General features: G+C 40.8%; 1 pseudogene; it reads left to right on the forward strand.

The window, feature by feature from the left end:
• The first annotated feature begins 1173 nt into the window (after positions 1 to 1173).
• On the forward strand, positions 1174 to 18723 carry LOC149320995 (vomeronasal type-2 receptor 26-like; annotated as a pseudogene).
• The last annotated feature ends 1673 nt before the right edge of the window (positions 18724 to 20396 follow it).

The raw sequence follows: 20396 nt of genomic DNA on the forward strand, positions 1-20396 counted from the left end.
TTTAACTCCTTTTATCCTTTGGTTTTCCCTGATCTTATTTAGCAAGAATTCCAACACCAGGATAAAAAGTAAAGGGGATAGCAGACATCCTTGCCTTGTCCCTTTCTTTATACCAAATTCTTCAGTTAATTCTCCACTGATTTTCAGGCAGCCCGTTTGGTTTTTATATATTTCCTTTATACTTTTAACAAAACTTTCCCCCAAATCCATTGCTTCTATAATATTAAATAGAAATTTCCAGCTTATGCTGTCAAATGCTGGGGGCTTTTCAAAGCACCACCCCCAGAAAGCCCCCTCTGCTGGTAATCTGAGCCCTCTGCGCTCCTCTGCTGTGACTCTTCAGCCAAGAGGGACCCCCATCAGGGCAGCATGGGGGCCACGACCCCACCCTCTTTCTTATAGCCAATTCTCCATCCCCTTGGAACCCAGTAAACCTGCCCCCCCCCCCCCCCGAGCTGCGGTGCAAAGGCACTCATTTCTACTAGTGGGAACCACATGGATTAAGGACATAATTCACTTCCATAGTAGGAACATAGTAGGAACTACGCATCAGCCTCTATCAATTCCATGATGCAGTATCAATACGATTCACAAACCAATGTAAATGTAAGTGGGAATGGGCCCTAGAATACAGACCAATGGATTCAAACTACAGGAAAAGGGATTCTACCTCAACATTAAGAAGAACATCTTGATAGTAAGAGCTGTGTGACAGTGGAATACGCTCCTTCAGACTGTGGCAGAGTCTCCTTCTTTGGAGGTTTTTAAACAGAGGTTGGGTGGCCATCTCTTGGAGTGCTTTGATTATGGGTTCTTGCATGGCAGGGGGTTAGTCTGGATGGCCCTTGTGGTCTCTTCAAACTCTATGATTCTGAAAATGGAGACTGCTTAGAAATTTGGCTCATTTTGTAATTCTTCTATGATCATTAGCAAACTAAACTTCAGTCATATTGATGGTGAGGGGTGAGGATAGTAAGAGTGGGAACTGACTTTGGCCAGCTTGGTATATTACAAGTATTATTGCAGCTGCTGGGAAGCTGCTAAGAATTCTGGCTCCCTCCTCTCATTGTATCTTTTACTGTTATATACTGTTACCCCGGTCCAAGCAATTTAATGTGCCCCAATTGTCATCCCCACTGGCAGTGCTGCTTCAACATCCCCTGTCAATCATCCATGACGTAAGCAGCTGCCCAGCTTGGAAATGGGGGGGGGGGGGGGTTGGAGGCTGAGAGAGTATGATGCTCAAGAGAGATGCAGACGCTGAAGGGTCAGAGGGTCAGAGTGGCGCGAGGGGGAAGAAGAGGAAGAAAGAGGAAGAAAGAGGCAGGAGGAGGAGCAGGAGGGTGGAGGAGGAAGCGTCAGAAGCAAGAGGGGGATGAAGGCTCTGACTGGGGGGAGGAAAAGGTGGGGGCTTGGGGCCTGACTGAGGAAGAGGAAGAAGAAGGAGGAGGCAGCAGCAGGAGGAGGGACCCAGGCAGTCTTGGGGAGGGAGGGCACCAGGACCCAGGGAGGCTTGTAGGAAGGAGGACAGGGCATCTTTTCTTTTCTTTTCTTTCTTTCTTTCCTTTTGTAAATACAATTAAGTGCTTAATTGGCAGAGTGGTTTAGCACCTTTGCAAGTAGTTGCTAAACCATTCTGTAGCTTAATCAATTAGTTTATTTTTTTTAAAAAGGAACCGTAAGTCACACCAATAAATGACAAGACAACACTGGGGGGGGGGGCCATGGGGGCGTGGGGGCATGGAGGCATGACATCTCCAAAAAAGGGGGAGGGATGATAAACACCCCTCTGCCACTAGTCCCTCCCCACCAGAATGCTGTTATTCCAGTCTGTCGTTTCCACTTGCTGAACATTTTTTGGAATCACATTTTTAAAAAGAACCTCTGGTGTCTGGAAAACCGGTTCTTTTGTCTCGCTTCATCATGGCCCCATTCCCACTGGGAATATAATGCGACGTATATCGCTGCGATTCTGAGTCAGATTTTTTCCCAAGTCGTAATCAAATCTGACCCATCGTTCCCATTAAAAATGGGTGCAAATAGACCCATTTTTTTTACCCTGTTTTCGTTCCCATTTGTATTTTCCCTGTGGTAATTTGAAGCGGGTTATTTTGCTTTCTGTTCCCATTGCCGTTCTGGAACCTCTTTTTTTTAAAAGCAGCTGTCAATCAAGCGCCTAAGAGCTTGACATCACAGCCAATCAGTTGCTTGGGAGCTTTTCCCCTCCGGAAAAGGGAGAAGGGAGTCTGTATTCCCCCTGAATCCCTTTGCATCCCAGGCTCTTCTGTGTCTTCCCAGACTCCCTCTGGGAAAGGGAAAAGGGAGCCTCTATTCACTCCAAATCCCTTTGCCTCCCCCATTGCTCCCTGGGCTGTCTGGGAGGGTGATCAAGGAGGTATGTAATGCAAAGCCGAATCTGCTGCTCAGGCGCTCAGGCAGATGCAAAAAAAATAAAAAAATAATAGTTAAAAAATGGTGTTCAATGGGTCTCCTCACACGTCGGTCTATGAATATGGAGCAGGGGGGAGGTTGCAGGGGGGCGTAATGTGTTTACTGCATTTGGAGCTCATTGTAGAGCAATTGCCTTACCCTGCTTCCCACTCCACCGGGGTAAAGGCTATGCGAATGGGAGAAAATGGCGCCGGTAATGCAGGAAAGAGAACAAGCGGGTGACACCCCCAGGCCAGCCCCTTGAGCACTGCTCCTCCCATCCCCAAGTTCCAGAATCAGACACCCTTGTCATGTGCACTCCTTTTAAACCGGATTATCCACCACTGACTTGGGTTTTCAATGAAAAATCGAATACATGGGGATCAGATCCGAATTCCAATGGGAACTAAATCGGCACAATGAGGATCGAACGTGCACTCAAATGGGAACGATGCACCCCTAATTTGATTCTTGATCCGCCTTATAAGCCAGTGGGAATGGGGCCCATGACAGATTTGATCACATTGCACCAGGAACCAGTTTCAAATGGGAATGAGGGCCATTTAATTCGCTCAGCAATTCAATCCTTTTGATAGTGGGAATGAGGCTTTAATCTAGCCCACTTGCTTCTAGCCAGAAAGTGCATGCAGAGCAGAGGATGTGCCCTGATGTTACACTGGGAGGAAAGTAGAAAACTAATTAAGTAAATTGTAACAGAAATCTCAGGAAACATAAAATTTCTAGGCTTGGTAAAGCAGAAATTAGTAGAGGACCCAGTAATCTGAAAATCCATAAGTTTATTTTCCAGTTGTCAACAAAGGAAACATGATCTCAGTGGAATTCAAAGTTCCAAAAACTGAGCCCCCCAAATAATACAAAATGGCTCTTTTTATACTATTTTAGACAAAGAAGCTTCTTCAATACACGTGATTGGCTAATTACAGTTTAAACATACAGAATTCTTGCAATCAAGACAGAGATATATGCATATATTAAAACTGCATTTCCCATTTTTCACCCCTCCTTCAGGAATTCAGTAGCCTCCCTTTGAACATCAACAATGTCTCCTTATCTTGAGTTATGTCTACTTCGCTGGTGCCAGCTTCCTCCAGGTCACGATGCACTTACTATTACTTTGCTCCAGTTTCCAAGCCTCATTTTAAAAACTATTTTTCTTCTAACCAAAGTGACACCATCTTTCTATAGCTTTCTATTATAACAGGAAAATTCTACCACTTCAACAGTAGGTTCAGTGGCATCATTAGTGTAGCCATATATCTCTGACTGTTATGGCAATAGTTGTGAAATAAACAACGAGCACAATAAAAATTATACTTTTTAAATTACAATATCTTCTTACACACAGCCTAAATGTATTTACATTTACATGGTTTCATGTGGTTAAAGTGAAAATTTGATAAGATGTGATGGTTGTGGGTTTTGTTTTGTTTTGGTTTTTTTGCAGAATACTTAAAAAGAATAAAATTTTAAAAATAAATTTAAAAACTAATAATTAAAAAACTCTGAGATTTCTCTGTCCTTCCACTGAATCTCACTCCACTCTCTTTTGTTGGGTTCCAGTAGTTTAAAGAGGCACAGGCAAACATCACAGCCCATTTCTGCCCAAAGACAGATGTTTGAGGAGCAGTGGTGTGACCTTCTCCTTAGAGTATTACCTGGTCTGGGCAGAATTGTGGAGACTCCAGAAATGCCATCACAAGACCTAATGACATCACCCACAATATTAGGGGAACTTTTACGTGCTCATCCTACAATGTAATTTATTCTATTCTACTGTCAGCAATGTCCTTCAGCACTCTAGATTGAGCAAACAAGCCAGTCCCTGTAGCAGGGGACAAATGGACATAAATCAGACATTAGGAATGGGAATACACAAAAACTGCTGGCAGAACATTTCAGTCTCCCTGGGCATTCCATCTCAGACCTCAGAACAGTGGCCCTTGAACAAAAGAACTACAAAGATAGATTGGAAAGAGAAACGGCAGAATTGGGATTTATGCACAGACTACAGTCCATTGACAATGGGTTGCATAAAGATAATGGTTTCCTGACACATTAAACACATTTCAACAGTATGTAACCCCCATCCTCATGAGGGTGCCCTTGATCTCTTCATCACATCACACTCTATTTTCCACACTCATTCATTCTTCTCACCTATAGGCTACAGCTTCCACTGTCTTTGGGCCCAAACAGATAGGTCAAAATAAAGCTGCTTTGGATCACTTTGGAGGTATGTTGTTTAAATGACACACACATCCTAAGAGGCCAGAAGCTATGCCAAAGCTGTGCTCCAGTCCTTAGGAGTGGAGTGTGACTTTGGCATGGTTTCTGGCTTCTTAGGACACATGCAACATTTAAACAGCAAACCTGCAAAGTGACCAGAAGCAGCTTTATTTTGACCAGTCTGTTTGGGCTCAAATCTACCAATGACCATAATTAAAATTGGGCTTACCACTTCATTCCCATACACAAAGCATTTTGAATTTGAACAGACATTCTCACACACTAATGGCATATATAGGTCTGTCCCTGGCTTTCCACTCCACCAAATGCATCTGAGGAAGTAGCCTTAAGTCTACAAAAGCTCATGTTGCCAATTTGTTTATTTCAGTTAGTTTCAAAGGTACTACAAGATCGCTTCACATATTGGTAGAGGAGGTGACCGTTAGCTATTAATGCTCATTCAGCAATAATTTAATTAATAGCATGCTTACCCTGAAACAGCTGCTTTGATTGCCAGTATCTTTCTGAGTAGAATCCCAAGTGCTGTTGACTACCATTTTGAAATTTAAATGACTTCCACAGATCTTGAAAAGTCAGTGGAAATGAAAGCAATTAGATCTAAAACAAGATTTCCTGACTCTAAGATGCACATATGTTCCTGTTTCCTTTTAGCTTCACCCTTTCCTGAGGAACTTCCAGCTTTACAATACTTCCATGGATGGTGCCTATTTGGATGCTTAGATGTGTGTTTCTGGCCATGAGCATTCAGCACCAGAAGGACAAAGCCAGTTAGCCACAGCTGATGCTCATAGGCACAAGGTCACTCTGCTTGCCTATGTGTAGCAAAGCCTGGATGATGAAACATGTGTCTGCATGGACAGGAGGAGACTTTATAGTGAAGTGGCTGAGTTTGGGAGACCGCATGGTCTGATGTCTATATAAACTCAAGGGCTTCCAGTAATTGCTTGTGGGTTTGAGTAGGAGTTGGTATTCGTTTGATCTGTATAGTAGCATTGGTGATTTATGGTTAGTACTCTGTAAATAAAGATAGCACTTTCGGGAGCCTGGCTTCTCTAGTCATTTATTCATCTGGAGCCGGAGCAGCAGCAGCGATTGCTGGAGAGTCCCCAAGATTCCTGCAATTCCTTCACTTCTGGAAGACATCCAGTGCCTGTCGTCTTCACTGAAGACTGTGAACCACGTTTCTGCAAATTTGTCAGCTACTCTGCTATATTCCAGAATTGGTTTATAAGCCCAGCAGTTTTTCTGCCAATAGTTATTGGGCTCAGCAGTTTATTGACAATCTGGTAGCTGACTTCCATATCAATAACTGGGTAATTTTTCCGAACAAGTCCACTGGCAGTGTAGAAGTTGGAACCATAGAAAGACAGACCTCCTCAGGGATCAAATTCACCATTGACCAGAATGCTGTTGTGTGGTCCAAGTGGTTTAATCAGGTGAGGATGAAAAAATGTTTCAATTCACTCTCTTCATTCTCATTGATGTTATTTCCTGTCAAGACAACATTTACTTATATAATAATAATAAAGATTTATTTCTAGTCCGCCCGATCATGAAGCATCCGGGCAAGTTACAACAGTAAAATACATCAAATTACAATAGAGTTAAAAAGAATTAAACCCTAGACCTACCCCCCCCCCATTCCCAGTACTAAAACAGAATTAAACAGTAATAGTATAAAAACTGATGCAGTAACTAAGGATGGCATCTCTCCTCTTGATGCCTGCTTGGAGTCGGTAATGGGCTGGATGAGGGAAAACAGACTCAGTGTGAATCCAGAGAAAACAGAAGTACTGGTGATAGGTTCTCCTGGTCCAGATAAGAAAGTTTTTCCACCTGTCCTGAATGGGGTCACGCTCCCTGTGAAGGACTCGGTTCACAGTTTGGGGGTGCTCCTTGACTCGTCGCTCCACCTTACATCTCAGGTGGATGCGATGGTTAGGAGCACCTGTTATCAGCTTCGGCTGATATGCCAACTGCGACCCTTCTTGGACCGGGGGGACCTTGAAACCGTTGTACATGCTCTGGTAACCTCTCGACCAGATTTCTGTAATGCGCTTTACATGGGGCAACCCTTATACCAATCTCGGAAGCTTCAATTAGTGCAGAATATGGCAGCAAGGCTGGTCACTGGTTGCTCCAGGGCCAGCCATATAACACCTGTTCTGAAAGATCTCCATTGGCTGCCTATTCGCTTCCGGGCCGAATACAAGGTGTTGGTTATCACCTATAAAGCCCTATATGGCTTGGGCCCAGGGTACTTGGAGGACCGCTTCTCCCCATATAGTCCGCCCCGCACTCTTAGATCAGGAGAAAGACATCTGTTGACGGTTCCAGATGTCCGCTACGCTGTTACGAGAAGGGCTTATTCTGTCTCAGCCCCTAGACTCTGGAACGCACTCCCTAATGAGCTCCGCATGTCCACTTCCCTTGACGTTTTCAAGAAAAACTTGAAGACTTACCTTTTTCATCAGGCATTCCCCCCATGAACGTTGGTGTTATTTTTCTCCCCCTGAATGTGACGTTTTTCCATTCTGTCAGCCTTGTAATTGTATTGTTGTTTTTATCTTGTTATTTTATTGTATATTGTGTTTTTAAATTGTTTTTAAACCGCTATGATCCATGGAATAGCGGTATATAAATAAATTTTATTATTATTATTATTATTAAAAACATTAAACAAACATAAAATAGGCAGAAACATAGGCTGGGAAGAATAGACAGATGAGGGGACAAATATCTCTAGATCTGGGGAGGGTAACAAAGTTGGGGGGAAAAGGTGTCAGAGTGGGAATGTGACGGATCTCCTCCGGCAGGTCGTTCCATAGTTTAGGACCAGTAATAGAAAAGGCCCTCTGGGAAACTGACGTTAGCCTAGATTTTTTTTGGCTGTAGTAGATTTCTTGCAGAAGACTTTAGTGTGTGGGATGGACAATAGGGAAGAAGATGTTCCCTCAAGTACTCTGGGCCCAAGCCATGTAGGGCTTTAAAGTAATCACCAACACCTTGTACTTTGCCTAGAAACTAATAGGCAGCCAGTGCAGGGACTTCAAGACCAGTGTTATATGATCATTCCTAGAAGCTCCCATAATCAATCTGGCTGCCATATTTTATACCAACTGAAGTTTTCAAACTTGGCACAAGGGTAGTCCCAAGTAGAGCGCATTACAGAAGTCCAATCGAGAGGTTACCAGTGCATGTACTACTGTTTCCAGGTCCCTCAGCTCCAAGAAGGGGCGCAGTTGGCGTATCAGACGGAGCTGATAGCAGGCGCTCTTGACTGTCGCATCCACCTGAGCTGTCAGTTGGAGCGACGAGTCATGGAGCACCCCCAGACTGCGAACAGAATCCTTCAGGGGAAGTGTGACCCCATCCAGAACTGGCTGACACAACTCCATTCTTGGATTCAGGGATCCTATAGCAAGTACCTCCATCTTACCTGGATTCAGCTTGAGTTGGTTTTCCCTCATCGAGTCCATTACTGCCCCAAGATAGGCATTCAGAGGAAAGATGCCATCCTTAGTCACTGCTTCAGTCCAAGACATAGAGACGTATATTTGGGTGTCATCAGCGTACTGATAACACCCCGCCCCATGTCTCCGGATGATCTCACCCAGCGGCTTCATGTAAACGTTAAACAGCATTGGGGACAGAATCGCACCTTGAGGGACACCCGATTTGAGCTCCCTCTTGGCCGAACAGCTGTCCCCAAGTGACACCATCTGGAACCTGCCTGAGAGGTAGGACCGGAACCACTGCAATTCAGTGCCTCCAATACCTAACGCTCTCAGGAGGCGGCAGCAGAGGCGCGGGTAAGGCAGCGGAGGCTCACCAGGACCACCCCTCCTCCCTCCTGGACGCTGCGAGAGCCCCACCCGGGACTTCAAAAGGGCGGCCCTTTTCATCTCTGCCTGGACGCGGCAGCAGAGGTGTGGATGAGGCAGCAGAGCCTCACCAGGATCACCTCTCCTCCCTCCCAGACACTGCGAGAGCCCCACCCGGGGCGTTGCAAGGGGGACTCAGCAATATTTTTTACATCAGCCCGGGGAGATACAAGACTAAACAAAAATGAGATGAGGGGTAGAGTTATTTCCTGTCGCATCGGGTGAATGGCGGAACGCATAACTGAAGAGGGAATAGTTATCCCAATTCAGTCAAAGTAAGGATGAACAAGGCTTAAAACAATTTGTTCTTTTTTCTATTTTTATATGTACAGCAAGAAAACAAACTGATGATAATAAGCAATGGTAACGAAAGATATTTACCAACTGATATGTGTATTGTATGTTTAAAATAACCAGTAAGATAGCCTTGTGAATTTCCCTGCAATAGAAATAAGGGAGAGTATATTTTGTTAAAATAACAATACAGGGAGTAACCCTTACATTATTAAGGCCATAGGGCAAAAGTGACGTCCACCTTTTTTAAATTTTATTCAGTGTGAGTAACTAGTTAAGAATGAGATGGGTGGGAAAAGTGGGGTGGGAAATAAACATTAGAGTGAAGGAGTTAAGAAGAAACAACAGAAAAGACAATTAGGTACTGACACTAAAGGAAAGTACTTACCCTATCCTGTGGTTAGAATAAGTATATTGGAACTGAATATGTGAAATTGGACAAAGGTGTACAATGACTACTGAAATAGAGAAACAAAACTCCTTGCAAAAAGAAGATGCAAATACAGAAGGAACAGAATCCCTTAGAACAGATCATCAAAGTACTAGCAATATCATCCTGGAAGAAATAAAAAAATTAAGATTGGATATTAGAGCTGAGATTCGGGCAGAAATACGACAAGAAATTAAAGACTGGAAAGAGGCGATAAAAACAGAAATACAGAAAGAATTACAGGAATTTAAAGAGAACTTAACCAGTATGGCTCAGAAGATACATAATACATAATACAGATTTCAGAAACAGAGGAAAAGACATCAAGATTGGAAGAGAAGGTAGAATATTTAGAAGAAACACAAGCACTCGATGAGAAATATAAAACTTTAATGGAATTAAGACTTAAGGATAAAACATTGAAAATTCGAGGACTTTCGGAACAATATAATGAAAACTTAAATACACGCCTGATTCCAGCATTAGCATATTATATTGACTGGGCTCCAGAACAATTGGACTTAGAAATTGACAAACTATACAGACAAAATTCATGGGCAGCCACTAATAAAAAACTTCCAAGACATATAATTATACACTTTGTAAGAAGTAGAGTACCAGATTTAATTCTGGATGTGAATTACCAAAAAAAATTCTTTATGGAAGAACAACTCCAGGAAATTAGGATATTTAAAGACCTCCCCCCGCAAATTTTTTAAAAAAGGAAAGACTACATGAAAATAACAGAATTTCTCAAAGAAATTAAGATACAATATCGATAGGGGAAACTGGAGGGAGTTGTCTTCTCAATAGACAAAAAGAAATATTGGATCGACACTACTGATAAAGCAGAGGCTTTCCTTAAAAAATTCAAAGGGAGCGAATCACCTGCTTGTACCTCTTCGGAAGAAGACAATGACAATACTGATTTAACAGATTCAAAAAACCAAAGACAACAGAGCCAAAGAAAGACCAAATGGCAGAGAAGGAAGTCAGAATCAGACCTATACAAACGGTCATATAAAAGAAATAAAGACCACGAGGACACAACATTTATCATCATCTGAAGAATTGGAAGAAGGAGAAATACTGGGAAAAGAAGAGCTGAAAAATAAAAACGACACAGGAAAAAAGAAAGATAAAATAAAATCAAAGCGTATGACCACGAGGTCTAAAAAAACGGAAGACGACAAGTTTCCTATTGATATACTGCCTGGAGCAGAAATAAATCATTCTCACTTAGACACAGTAAAGAAAAAGAAAGGAAAGAAAGGAAAAAAGAGGTAGGGGGGAATCTTACGAGGGGAATAACAATAACTACAATGTCAATCAAGGTAGTGTCATGGAATGTGAATGGACTCAACTTTAAAGAAAAAAGAAATAAAGTTTTCCATTTTTTGAATAAACAAAATGCAAGTATAATTTGTTTACAAGAAACACACTTAAGGAAGAAAGATTCAAGACTATTAGAGAATAAGAGATTAGGCACCCTATATACAGCTTCTAGTGAACAATTTAAAAAGAAAGGAGTAGCAACATATGTTAAAAGTAACGTTAAGTCAAAGGAAATATTCAAGGACAGTAACAATGGCCTATATGTGGCAACTGAAGTAGAAGTAAAATTAGGGAAAATTCTAATAATTAATATATACGTACCACAAGAAAAAAAGCCAAAATTTTTAATGACATAAAACAAAGAATAGAAGAACTGGACTATGATAAAATAATTATAATAGGAGACTGGAATGGGGTAATGGATCCAAAGATAGATAGCTCAACACAGGCCAATGATCATTGTAAACATGGTGAATTACCAAAAGCAGCATTAAGTCTGATAACTGATCATCATTTGATTGATATCTGGAGAATACAAAATGAAAAAGTTAAAGATTTTTCCTATTTTTCTGGGCGCTTCAATTCGTGGTCCAGAATTGACTTCGCGGCAGTATCCAAACTGCTATGTAAAGACATAATCAAAACAGAAATAATGTCCAGGATTATTTCTGACCACAGCCCAATTCAACTACAAATTAGCCAAGAGAAAAAAGAATATACATGGAAGCTCCAGGATTACTTATTAGCAGATGAAAATGTAATAGAAAGAATTAAACAAGAAATCAGTATGTATTTTGAACAAAATAATAATGAAGAGACACCGATAGACATAATTTGGGATGCCTCGGAGGCAGTAATTTGGGGACATTTAATACAACAAGAAATAAGACATAGAAAAGCAAGGAAAGAGAAGGAAAAAGAGTTAATAGTAAAATTGAAAAATAAAGAAGGGGAATACATTGCCAACCCTAAAAATAAAAAACTAGGTGAAGAGATACAACTAATTAGAAGTCAACTAGAACAAGAGATAACAAAAGAAGTTTTGAACAATATAAAAGAGTGCAAACACTACCACTTTGAGAACGCAAATAAGGTAGGAAAGTGGTTAGTTAACAAATTGAAAAAAGAAAAAGCAGGAAAAACAATTTTGAAACTAACAGAATGGGATGGCATATACACAACAAAACGATCTAATTAGGATAACAGAGCAATTTTATAAACGAGTATTTAAAGAAGAAACAGGAATGCAAAACAGAATAGAGAAAAAGCGGGAGTATATTAGAAAGTGCCAATTTACAAAAATAACCAAATCACAATTAGAAAATCTTAATTCCCTGATATCAATATCAGAAGTAGAAATAGCCATTGGAGAACTAAAAGATGACAAAGCTCCAGGACCAGATGGGTTCACAGCAAAATATTACAAAGTATTTAAAACTGAAATATCACCATGGTTACATAAAACTATTAAACAAATTGATACTGGTAAAATTCCGGAAGCTTGGAAACAGTCCCTAACAGTTTTAATACCTAAAGAAGGGAAAAGCCCAGATAATATTTCAAACTATCGTCCGATCACCCTTCTAAATATTGACTATTAAATTTATGCTTCTATATTGGCAGACAGGTTGAAAAAATTTCTAGCGGAATGGATCTCGGAAGAACAGGCGGGATTCCTCCCAGGGAGATATTTAAGAAACAACATACGTACACTGTTAAACATTATTGAGTACTATGATATCCATAAAGAACACAAATTGGGAATAGTTTTTTTTAGACCTAGAGAAAGTGTTCGACAACGTAAATTGGGATTTCTTGATGATTCTATTGGAAGAATGTGGAATTAAAGGAAAATTACTAAATGGAATACAAAAAATTTACAAAACCCAAGAAACTCAGATAATTGTTAATGGTAAAAAAACGAACAGGAGTTTGATTTCTAAAGGAACCCGTCAGGGATTTATCATAATAAAAAGACCCATTACTTTTTATTATGATAATGGAAACCCTGAATAAAAAGATTGAATCCGAGAAAAAGATTGAAGTCCCAAAACCCAAAAATTTTCAGTATCGTCTGCGGGCATATGCAGATGATGTAGTTATATTCCTTGATGACCCAATAATAAATATACAAAAAGTAGAAGCAATATTCGAAGAATTCGGTGGAATAGCCGGAATCAAGATAAATAAAAATAAAAGTGGAATAATAACCATAAACCTAGAACTAAAAAAAATTGAAAAATTAAAAATAGAAACCGAATTTAAAATAATTGACAAAATCAAATATTTAGGGATAACAATCACCAATCATAATGAGGGTTTGTATAAAAACAATTATGAGGCCATTTGGAAAAAAATTAAGACTTAAATAACTGGGCCAATAAGTTCTTGTCACTTCTTGGAAGAATAGCGACAGTACAAATGTACGTGCTTCCTAAAATGCTGTTCCTTTTTCAAACTCTGCCCATAACAGTTAATAAATTATCTTTTAAACTGTGGAATAAAGATATAGTTAACTACATATGGAGGGGGGGGGGGGACCCAGAATAAAATCTAAAGTGATGCAAGATAGAAAAGAAAATGGTGGACTTTGTCTACCTAACCTTGAACTGTACTACAGTGCTTGTGCACTTTTGTGGGTTAAAGACTGGATTTTGTTAGAAAACATAAAATTGTTAGAAACAGAAGCGGTGGATATGAAATCAGGATGGCATGCTCTCTTGTGTCATGACTGAATAGATAAAGGATTCAATACACATAATGTTAGAAAGGCAATATTAAAAATCTGGAAAAAGTACAAAGATTTCTTCTACTCAAAGTTACCGAGATGGACCTCGCCACAAGAGGCATTTCACAAAGATGAATACCAGGGGAATTACAAGTGGATAAAATATGAAGATTGTCTGTTAAACACAAAGGGCGAGATAGAATTAAAAACTAAAAAAGATCTGGAACAAGAAGGGAAGAGAATTAACTGGTTACATTATGAACAATTAAAGTTAGAATTTAACAAAGATTTGAAAAATAAAGGTATAGAAATGGGAAGAACGGAATTCGACAAAATCATAATGGGAAAAGAAAAAGGGTTCATTAAAAAAAGTCTATAAAGCTCTCCTAGACATCGAATTGAAAGATGAAACTGTGAAGGAATCCATGATAAAATGGATGGAAAATATAGGAAGAGTAATACCTTTAGAAATGTGGATAAAATCATGGAAGCACAATCAGAAATTTACAAAATGTAACGTATTGAAAGAAAACTATCTAAAAATTCTATATAGATGGAACCTGACGCCCTCAAGATTAACAAAAATGAAAAAAAAATGTGGATGGTAACTGTTGGAAGTGTAGAGGGAAAGTGGGTACAATGTATCACGTATGGTGGCAATGTGAAGAAATTCAAAAATATTGGAAGAGGTTACACAAAGAAATACAAGAAGTAGTAAAAATAAATATACCCCTAACTCCAGAATTATTTTTATTAAATATTGGAGAGGTGATACAATCAAAGTTAGACAGAAATCAGATCAGTATAATACTGTATTTAATTACGGCAGCACGAATGGTCTTTGCTAGACACTGGAAAACAAAGACAATACCAGATATAACAGAATGGAAAATAAAAGTTCTTGAGTTTAAAGAAATGGATAAAATGACAATGTATATTGCAGGAAAAACAAAGCAAGAATAGGAAAGGAAATGGGGAAGAGTTGGGGAAATGTGGTATTAACAGAGAAAGATGGACAACTACAGGGGTAGGATAGTCAAACCTGATTTTTGCAGGACTTGTTTTTAGCAGAACTCCTTTCCTCAATCTGACGGAATTCTCTTCCTATATAACCTGGTACCCAAAGTTATAGGTCTAAGAGAATCGTGATGCCTTATAGAAGTAGGTTGCCGACAATTTAATTGTCCCCTTTTGTTCTTATCTTGAAACTACTTTCTTGGTTTTCTTTTCTCCCCCCCCCCCCCCTGTTTTTGATGATGAACCAATATAAATACAAATATGTATACAAAAGAACTTTATTATATTTTGTTAAATCTTAATAAATATTATTATTGGGGAAAAAATACCCAACTCTCTCAGGCGTTCCAGAAGGATACCGTGGTCAATGGTATCGAAGGCCGCTGAGAGGTCCAAGAGCAACAGCAGGGTCACACTTCCCCTGTCAATCCACAGACAGAGATCATCGACTAAGGCGACCATGGCAGTCTCAACTCCGTATCCCATCCTGAAACAGAATGACCTTTTGGCCTCATTGATTGACTCAGTCCACCTATCTCTTTCGTTCTCTACTTTTTTTTACATTATCAAGCTTTTTTGTCTTTTCCAGTGAGTCACATTGTCTTGTGATATGTCCAAAGCATAACAGCCTTGTTTTAGTCAACTTAGCATTTAGGTAGAATTGACATTTGATTTGCTCTAGGGCACACTCTTTTTCCCACTCTTGTTTCTTTTGATTGTCACATGCAAAGTAAAAGGCACTCAGGAGGGGTTTACCATGGCCTGCTCCTGCACACTTCTAATCCCTTCAGAGTTAACTAAATAATTTCTGCCAGTGTTAGCCCCCACTACTGCCACTGCCCCGTGGCAATTTGGCACACTTGGTCTAGCCACTAAGCAAATGCCTGTCATGCTACCTTGAGCGTGGCCTATTCTCTCATTGGATCATGCAGTTCCACTGTCATGAAAAGACAGTGCCAAACTGGGTTCATTCTCTTCAATGCCTGTAATCAGGCAATCCTAGCCGTACTTTCAGAGCAAAGAACCGGCAAAGCCACCTTTGAGGATTCCTTCCCTTAGAAAACCTTATGTAATTTGTGGATTTGCCATACATTGATGGGCAACTTGAAGGCAAATGTAACTGTCACATTCAGTAAAATAGGAAAGTCTACTGTCTCAGGAAAAGAAATAGTACAATTGAATGCATCCTGTGGCTATGTTGTTCAGCAGATTAATCTGTGTGATTTCCATGGGAAGACAGCAAATGAAGGGGACAGCTAACTTTCTGAAAGTCTAGTCAGACAAAAATAGCAGGGGCAGAGGAGAAGAAGAATGCTTAAATTTGGTGTGTGTGTGTGTGTGTGTGTGTGAAAATAAGAATTAAATCTAGGAATAGAATGGGGATTTATTGTGGTGGTGAAATGGACATCTGCCAGACATTGACTATAGAATTGCTCTGGAGTGTTCTCTCTAGGAATCTCTCGGTCTTTCAGTGCAACTTTTGGTTGAAGGTGACCATAGAGTTGTGCTGGAGTACCTAGAATCAGATAGCTTGGATCTAATCCAATCGTTCTCAAACCGTGGGGTGTGACCCCCAAAAGATGCAAGAGTTTCTCAAAGGGGGCACAAGACTTGAAGGCCCTCGTCCCTCCTTCCTCATCCTCTTCCCAAACCTCTTCTGTCCTGGAGGGGGAAGATACAGGTGAAGAGTCATTTGCAGCAAAGGTCCTGAAGCCTCTTTCTCCCCAAACATTCCATTCTATCTCTAGAACTCATTTTCATCCCAAAAACCCTGCTAATTAACACATTTCCCTGGATGTTCCTTCTCTTTATGGTTAGACTGTGCCCATCTCTAGATGTACTGAAAGTTGTCACCCTGGATATATCAGGCTGGCTAAGAAAGGAGTGCCTGTTTGCTGCTATGACTGTGTCCCTTGTCCAGAAGGAACAATCTCCACTGAGGAAGGTAGGTGACTCCAGAGTGAGAACTGCCCCTAAGGTGTACTTTTAAACTTGGACCCTTTCTTGGCTTTGCATTTGGTTACCTGATGTTTCACCAGCAACATGACTGGCATCTTCAGAGAAGAAATCCAAAACTTTTCCAAGCTCTCTCTCTCTCTCTCCAACTTCCTCCTCTCTCCCTCACCCTCTTCCTCCTCACTACCTTTATCATGCACTGAACTCAATGGCAGATACAAATGTGAGGCAAATTAGTGTCCAATTAAGTATACGGCTTTTCCTTTTTTAAAGCCAAATGGGACTCATTAGCAACTTTTGGACCACTGTGTTACTATGTTGTAACATATAGCCCTCTAGCACATTCCAGCAGCTCTTAGCTGGTGTACCCATTGTTGAGGAATGCTGGAGGCTGCAGTCCAACAACGTCCAGATGTTGAGTGATATGCAGGGTCAGTGAGCCCTGGTTAGTACTTTCAGAGGAAAGAACCAGCAAAGCCACACACACACACACACACACACACACACACACACACACACAGAGTATAATCTCTGCAGGCCCAAGAGCCGGGGGGGGGTATATTTGGCCCTAGGGAATATCTGGCTGAATATCTAGAAAAAAAGCGGTGAGCACTAAGAGCACTGCTTGCATTCTAGCCATTGCTCTTTATCTACCCTACCACTATGTTTCTCCTCATATTAATATTTTGTTAAATATAATATAGTCTTTAGGACACATGTGGCCAATGCTGAGAAGAGCTACAGTCTAATAACATCCAGATCATAGAAGCATTGCTACTTGAAGTTGTGTGTGAGCACATGCACACAAACTCTGCAACCCCTGGAGTCCGGTGGGCCATATCTGGAAAGAGAAAGGCCATAAGAGGCTTTAAAACTATTTTTGCAGCATGTATTTTTGCTGCCATGAGAGACAGGTTGAGTGTGGTGGGGAGGACTGATTGTACACACTTGGACCTCTGTATCACCAGAATTATTATCCATAGATTTAATTATCCACACCTTCAATATATTCCAAAAAAGTCTAAATTCAAAAAGCAGACCTTGATTTTACCTTTCTATATGAGTGATGCAATTTTCCTGCTCTGTTAGATTTAATGGTAATTGAGCATCCACAGACTATGATATCCATGGGCGAGGGGATCCTGGAACCAAACTTCAGCAGATACTAAAGGTCTACTGTTTCTTGGAAGCCCGTAAACTGGACTGGCAAGGCTATCGCTCTCTCCTGATGTTATTCTCAGGAGGAGGACTCCAATGCCACACTGCCTCTGAACCTGAAGGATGCAGAATGTGCAGTCCTCCAGTTATTGTTAGACAATACTACCTCACCTTTGGTTCTAATGGCTAATGCACTTGCAGTGCAAAAACAAATGAAAGGTCACACATTTCATACCTCCTTTTTAGTTATTTTAATGGACCACAGACAACAGTTATTTAAGATAATACTAATGCCATAACTGTTCTTTTCAGATGCTGACCATTGCCAGGAGTGTCCAGATGATCAATATTCAGATAAGGACCATTATCAATGTGTGGCCAAGGTTGTCACCTTCCTATCCAATGGAGAAGCTCTGGGAATCATCATAGTTTTCTTTGCTGTATTCCTATCCCTGAACGCAGGTGTTGTGTTAGGAATTTTCCTGAAATACCAAGCAACACCCATGGTCAAAGCCAACAACCGTGACCTCACCTACATGATCCTTGTCTCCCTCTTCCTTTCCTTTCTATGCTCCCTTCTATTCATTGGGCGGCCACACATAGTGACCTGCCTTCTCCAACAAACTGTCTTCAGCATCATCTTCTCAGTTGCTGTCTCTTCCTTGTTGGCAAAAACCGTCATGGTGGTGGTGGCCTTTATGGCCACAAAGCCAGGGAGCAGGATGAGGAAATGGCTGGGGAAGACCTTGGCCAACTCCATTGTCATTTCTTGTTCTGGTGTTCAGGTGGCCATTTGTACGATCTGGTTGGGAATCTCTCCCCCTTTTCCAGATGCTGACATGCACTCCCAACCAGGGCAGATTGTATTGCAATGTAATGAGGGATCTTCAGTCATGTTTTATTCTGCCCTTGGCTACATGGGCTTTCTGGCCACTATCTGTTTCACTCTGGCTTTCTTTGCTAGGAAGTTGCCAGGGGCCTTCAATGAAGCCAAGTTGATCACCTTCAGCATGTTGGTCTTTTGCAGTGTTTGGGTGTCCTTTGTGCCCACCTACCTGAGCACCAAAGGGAAATACATGGTAGCTATGCAGGTCTTCTCCATCTTGTCCTCCAGTCTGGGGTTACTGGGTTGCATTTTCATCCCCAAATGTTACATTATATTATTTAGGCCCGACTTGAATACAAAGGAACATCTGATGACGAAAACTTGAGATGAGTTCTGATTCTCCTTTTATTATTGCATTTCTGCTTTGTCCCATGTGGCTGCAATGAATCTGACATATTCCAGTTTATCTAAATTGATATTAAAGTCTAGGTGTCATCTTTGCACAGGCATTGTGAAATAAAGCAAGTGTGATGGGCTGGATCAATGTATTGCTATATGAGAAGTACCACAGAAGATGGGAAACTGTTTATCCAGAGTGTTTATTCAGTGTTTAAAAAGCCCACCTCATTTCAGCCACACTAGGCCTTCTTCAGGAGCTGAAAACAAATATAAATACAGTTAAAATATAACATTTAAAATGATAGGACAACACTCAGCAAGCTATGATACAAAGATATTCTTATAGATCTTGTCAAAGTCATACATACCTTTTGACAGAAATCATTGCAGTTATAACCACTCTCAAAATTACAGGAATTTAGAGATAAAAGGATCCAGCAGTGTAGCATTTCTGAATATATACATATTCCAGGTGACCTTGGAAGGGCATAACCATATGATATGTCTTAGAGGTGGAACACAGGGACAAATTTATGTTATTAAAGAATTATATTACATTCATACCCATACATGTGTTCTCATGTATTATTTCCCTGGTATATTCAAATTAAAGATATAGGCCCAAATCTTCATTTAACCCTGCAAGCACCAAGGATTTTGGCTTTAGAACCTCTTTTTTCTTTAAAATATGTTCTTTATTACAGTGGCCCCTTCCTATATGTGGGGATGGGTTCCAGATACACCCCCCACACACACGCATATGGGAAAAACAATGTAAAGTTAAATTTCTTTATATGCTAGGGCGGCGCATTCCTGCCCACGCTGTTTTGTCCTCCGTGGCTTGCCGTATGCATAAGCTCAAATCCACGAACATCAAGCCCGTGTATGGTGTGGGCATACTGTATTATAAATTCTTTCTATAACTCAAAATCAGGAATCAGCTGCAAAATGTTGCATTTCTCCAAAATGACCAACTAAAGGAGCCCCCACTCTTCTATTTTTTAGATTAGAGAGGTGTTTCCCTATTCTGCGTTTTACTGATCTTGTGGTCAATGCCACATAAAGTTTCTTACATGTACATTGTATAGCAATGTTCTGATCACTGGCAGACTGGACCTCCTTATCTCCATGGAGCTGATGCCTGGTAAACTAAGGGCTGGAGCAGACTGGCAAGAAAGAGTGGCCCAAGTCCTCTCTGGCTGCAAATGGATCAGGTGTGTACCAACTGCATGGCCTGCTCCAAAGCGGGCTGCAGCCATAGGACCCAACCTGTGCTGCCAGGAGCCAGATAATGTTGGCTCCTTTTCACTCCAGTCCTGGCTACATTGGAGGCATGCATAATTTAAACGCCATTGTTCCAAAGTAGCTGGAAGCTGCTTCTGTTGGCCCACCTGTTCTGGGCCTAGGTTTCAGAAAAGAGCTACACTCGTGCCAACAGTGTCACAGTGATACTTAAGTAGTGATCATAAATACAGAACAGTTACGATGAGTTAATCTAGGTAACTCATGTCCACAACTGCTATTTAATCACTATTGTGACAATCTTGTCACAGTTGCAATTCAGCCCTACAAACTTATTTTACTGGACATCAGCTGCATGAGGAAAAAGAGGTCCATTCTGCCAGCAGTTGGAGCATAGATGAATGATGTTTTGGTCAGGTTTAGGAAAGG

The sequence above is a fragment of the Sceloporus occidentalis genome, unplaced genomic scaffold, assembly GCF_023333645.1.
Source record: "Sceloporus occidentalis isolate IW3139 unplaced genomic scaffold, rSceOcc1.0.p SCAF_1, whole genome shotgun sequence".
Classification (NCBI taxonomy): Eukaryota; Metazoa; Chordata; class Lepidosauria; order Squamata; family Phrynosomatidae; genus Sceloporus; species Sceloporus occidentalis.